We start from the raw sequence: 5,445 nt of genomic DNA, 5'->3' as shown, positions 1-5,445 counted from the left end.
TACGAGAACGAGCTTTTCGAGGAGGATCCACCTTGTTCTCCAGTTTCCAATTCATCAGCTGAGACAGTCACTTCTCCAGATTTTCTAGAAATGGCTGAAGAAGCAACTATTGCCAGTCACTCTGAGCCGACAGCGGCGAATCTCTATAAGGGGTTTGTATTACCAGGGGACGCAAGAAAATTCGAGCCGAAGCCGTCCTATATCAATTTGGTTGAGAAAAACCAATTTGGGGGAGCTGCAACTGAAGATGCAGCTAAGCACATGGAAACCTTTATCGATTATTGCTGTTCCATACCCCCACCAGCTGGCGTGACCCCAGATCAGATAAAAGAAACCATGTTTATTTTCTCACTCCGCGATGCTGCAAGGGAGTGGTATAGAGATTTAGACCGGGCTGCTCATGGGGTAACAGACTGGAATTCGCTGGCTTTAGCATTTTACAAGAAGTACTTTTCTACATCGAAGACTATTGCCATTAGAGCTCAGATCACGAGCTTTAAACAGGGACCTGATGAGAACTTTCATGAAGCATGGGTCCGTTTCAAGAAGCTGGTGCGAACCATTCCGCACCATGGGTTCGAGAAGTGGAGTCTTTGTAATCGTTCTATAATGGGTCAGTACGACGATCGAGAGCTATTTTGGATGTCATGCGACCAATGGCCGATTTGCTGAGAACATGGGAGAGACTATGGGGTGGAAGATCATTGATGATTTGGCCACCCATAGGGCTGAGTATGGAAATTCTCGGGGAACCCAAAGGAGAGCTTCTGAATCTTCATCTGTAGCTGCACTTGAAGCTCTTACTGCGAGGTTTGACAAATATGAGTTGGGAGGAGTTTCCAAAGGAGGGATGTACCATGTGAATGCTGTGACAGACGGTCCTTTCGTCTGTACAAGATGTGGAGGAGAGGGACATGTTTCTGATCATTGTCCCAACTCTTTCGAGTCATGCGCTGCCTTTCAACACTACAGGCAGACGAATACTTATTATGAGCCAAATGTCCATCCCAATTTGAGGTGGACAAGCCAAAATGTGCTCAATCCTACTCCTCCTACGAACCAGCAGCAGCAGCCGTATATTCCTCCACATAAGAATCAACAAGGCTATCAGAAGCCTCCGTCTTTCAATCCTCCTAACCATGGTGCGTCATCTTCCGATGGGGTGAGTGAAATGGGTGAGCTTAAGTCCATGATGCAAGCCATTACAAAGCAGCTTCATGCGAGTGATCAACAAAGAAGCTCAAGTGATCAACAGAGAGATGCGTCCATAAAGGCACTTGAAACTCAAGTTGCCCAATTGGCCGCGAATCAATCCACAAGAAAGCAGGGTCATTTACCGACTCAAAATGAGAAGAATCCACATGAGACGGTACATCTGATAGAATTGAGAAGCGGTCTTTCTTATGAGGAACCGGAAGTATAGAAATCAGACCCGAGAATGATCAGAATCGATGATGAACAAAGCTCGCGAAAATAACGAGCTGTCAGCCAAGAAACAGGTCGATCGAGCAGTTTTCAATGGTCGATCGAGTGGAAATGGTGAAGAAACAGGTCGATCGAGCGGTTTTTCTGCTCGATCGATTGAACAGGAAAGTGAAGTTGGTCGATCGAGTGGGATTTTTACTCGATCGACTGGGAATGATGAAGAAACTGCTCGATCGAGTATGCAAACTGGTCGATTGAGTAGTATTGACGACGGGAAGCTTATTCGAGAGCCTGCTAGTGCTCGTTCAAGTGATATATCACCGGAAAGACCTCGTTCGAGAGGTAAGAAGCGTCCAAAGGATACCGAACTTGCTCCAGAAGACACATTGGAAGAGAGAAACAAAGGACTCGTGATACCTATCACGATTCCTTTCCCGAGGAGGCTGCAAAACACGAAAGCTAATCAACAATTCGGCAAATTTGTCGAACTTTTGAAGAGCTTGGAAGTCACTGTGCCGTTCACTGAGCTGCTGATAAAGGTACCCTCTTATTTAAAGTTTATGAAAGAAATTTTGAGTCGTAAGAGGAATATTAATGATAGTGAGACCGTAGCTTTGACTGAGGTAGGGTCAGCCCTATTTCAAAATAAGTTACCTCCTAAGCAGTCAGACCCGGGTAGTTTTTCGATTCCGTGTCATATCGGTATGCATTTGATTGATAACGCGCTATGCGATCTAGGCGATAGCGTAAGTGTCTTACCTTTGTCTCTGGCTAAGAGAATCGGTTTGACAAAGCTGAGTTGCACCAACATGACTGTCCAGATGGCCGACCGTAGTTTATCACGGCCACTAGGTATAGTAGAAGACGTACCTGTTCAGATCGGGAAGTTCTTTATTCCCGTTGATTTTGTTGTCTTAGATATCCCCGAAGACGCACACACCCCTATTATTTTAGGGAGACCATTTTTGTCTCTTTGCCCGTGCAATAAATAGACGTCGGGGGTAAGACTTTGACCTTTCAGGTAGGGGACGAGGAGCTGATTTTTCATCAGTCTAAGTCCCGGAGGGCTCCCATGCAAGCTCAGCCTTGCAATGCCCTTTCTTCTATTGCTCCTATTATTGACACTCCAGATGAAAATTTGGAGAAATATGCTGCTATTGTTAACCCTCCGCCTCAGACTGAGAGCAAAAAGGAGGAAAATTCGTCTGTTTTCCTTGCTGCAGGTACATATGAAAGCAATAAAGGAGTTGTCAAGGGATGTTGTGCAACTGTTGTCAATCAAACTGGAAGTAAGGATGCCAAAGAAGATGACAGAGGAGCAAGGACGAGTAAAGTTCGAGCCTACGTGGATTGGAACTACATTCCTCCTACTGCTTCAAATGGTAATTCAAGCTCATGGAAGTTAAAGAGGACGGTCAATGTTGCTGAGGTGACGTCCTCCAGTCAGAAGCCCACCGAGGGGCTACTGAAATTTGATGAGAATTAAGCGGGGAAATGCCCCGTGTAATGCCTTGTAATAGATAATTTTTGAATTTCTTTTGAATTTGTTTTATTGCGTTTTAATTAGGACAATTAGTTTTAGACAATTTTTAGCGTAGACGTAAGACTATAGACTGTGCTTTTGCGTATTTGGTATTTTGGGAAATTTTTGGATGTGTTTTTATGCAGGTTTGAGGAAGTTTTACGCACTCCGAGGAAGAAAAGACGAAAATTAAAGAGCTTACGCGAGAAAAGTCCTCGATCGAGTACTTTTTGTACTCGATCGAGTGAAAATCCGGTCGATCGAGCAAGGCAATAAGCTGGACTAGTCGATCGAGCAAAATTTACTCGAGCGAGTAACAGGAGCATCAACAGTGCTCGATCGAGCGGTTTAAAACCACTCGATCGAGTGGCAATGAATAGGACGCAGGGAGTGTTTTCCTTAAACTCTTTCTTTTTGTTCTAATTTCATTTTATTCCCCTAATTCTGTCTAACCTCCCTTTGTGCGATCAATTTTTTCCCCAAATCCCATATTTTCTTGCCCAAATCACCAAACCCGTCACCTACATTTCATTGTTTGCATATTAATCTTCAAAAGCCCCTTAAATTCACCTTTTTTTGTGTTCATTTTCGCGGTTTCTAAAGGGTTTGCGGGTTTTTCGACTGAAAATCCGCCATTGTTGCTTGTTTATTTGAGGATTATTTGCATTTGTAGGTTCATCATCATCAAGTAAGTGATTTCCATAACCTCTTGCATTTTAATTTCAATTAATTTGAATTTTATGAGGTGAAATTGAATTAAGGTTTCGAAAATCCCTGTTTGGCCGAATTTTTTGACTTTAATTGTGTTATTTGCCCTTATTCGTCTTGCTTGATGATTAATCCCAACTCCTCGATGTTTACCACATGCTTAATTCGAATTCCACATGATTTTTGTGATATGGGTTCAAGACAGTCGAATTTTTCGACTGTCACCTTGATTTTTGCTGTTGTAATCTGTCTATTAGCATCCGTGTTGCGATTTTTCCTGCTGATTGTTAACTGAAATCGCACTCCCATCAATGTTTAGCCATGTTTCACTGAACCTTTGCACAGGAACAGCGATTAGGGTTGCTTGAGTCGATTTTCTTTTTGACTGTCAGACGGTTTATTTATTGCATTGTCTTAATCAACTTCAGTTGTTGCTACCTGCTACTGCTGTTAATTGCTATCCCCGTCTCCCTATCGCCATTTGCATTCTGTAATTCGAAACTTTTAAGGGTTGTTGGATTTTATCTGCTCTAAAGTTGAATTTTTCGACTGATAGGGCATTCACATGCTGGTTTTATGTGTTGTTTTAGCCACGGTTAGCAGCTATTTTCTTATCATGCCCTTTACCATGTTGCAGGATGGATACTAGTTCTTTACCCTCCACTAGTTCATCCTCTAGTCCGTCTTTGAGTGAGTCAGTGGCCCCTGCTGTTGCCACTAGCTCCGCCTTAGTCACCACTGCAGCCCCAGTTTTCCTTGTTTCAGCTGCAGGGACGGTCTTTGCTCCAGCTAGCTCAGCTGGAAGCCCAGTTCAGGCTGACACTTCCACTACGGTCACCACCACAGCTAGCACTGCTGCTAGTTCCTCTTTAGTGGTGGCCCCAGCAGCCACTACATGTACACCAGCCACCACTTCTACACTTGTGGCGGACTCACCTGCGGCTGCAGCTGCCTTCAGAGCTGCCCTGGTTCCTTACACTGTCCTAGAGCGGGCTGCTGCTTTGCGTTCCAGAGACCGGGGTCGTAGACAGTCTCGTTCTACCCCAGCCCCAGTCACTTCTACAGCTGCTGCTTCTGCTTCTACTTCTGAGACAGTCAGAGTTCGAGGGGACACTTCCCTCGACTCTCACCCAGACCACCCGCAGGTATTATTCGTCAACGCTTTACACCGTGAGAAATTTTATAACCTGAAAAAGTGTCTGCATGTACCTTCCCGATTTTTGGATAAATCGGCATTAGAGAAACTCGGTATTTACGAGTCAGTCTGTACTTTACTACGGGGCACGGGGATGCCTGGCCTCATTTCTATGAGAGGCTACACCTTCTTAGAACTGAGTCTCGAGTTTCTCAGCTCTTTTACCTTTTCCCCAGATGCACATGAGACTGACCCCGACAGTCTTTCAGTCTCCTTCCGGTTGTTTAACCGGACTTTTCCGATGCCTCTGGCGGAGTTTGGTAGGTTACTTGACTTTACCTCCTCGGGCGTGAAATCAGACTCGAGGAAGGTCTACCGTCAGCTTTGCCGGTGCCTGGCCCAGACCCCTTTTCAGGAGCGAAAGCTCCATCAGGTCCACCTACCCCCTGCCCGTTGTTTCCTTAGACTGTTGGGGAGCTCTATTTTCGGCCGAAAGGAGCCGAATAACACGACAAACACCGAGCTCTCTATCCTGGGCGGTTACATGAACGTTGACTGTGAAGGTCCTTTTACCTTCAACATTCCCTACCTCACCGCCCAGTACCTCCACGACCAGGGGAAGAAGGAGACGGGAACCATTGCCTGCGGTGGCATA

At 45.2% G+C, this 5,445-nt stretch overlaps 1 non-coding gene across 1 annotated transcript; it reads right to left on the bottom strand.

The window, feature by feature from the left end:
- Window positions 1-471: 471 nt before the first annotated feature.
- LOC141588868 (small nucleolar RNA R71) lies at window positions 472-578 on the bottom strand. Its single transcript, XR_012519835.1, has one exon. It is a non-coding gene; the product is annotated as a small nucleolar RNA R71 (small nucleolar RNA).
- Between the last annotated feature and the right edge of the window lie 4,867 nt (window positions 579-5,445).

Source organism: Silene latifolia, chromosome 6 (assembly GCF_048544455.1).
Source record: "Silene latifolia isolate original U9 population chromosome 6, ASM4854445v1, whole genome shotgun sequence".
Lineage (NCBI taxonomy): Eukaryota > Viridiplantae > Streptophyta > Magnoliopsida > Caryophyllales > Caryophyllaceae > Silene > Silene latifolia.
This window is presented reverse-complemented; position numbering and strand designations above follow the sequence as displayed.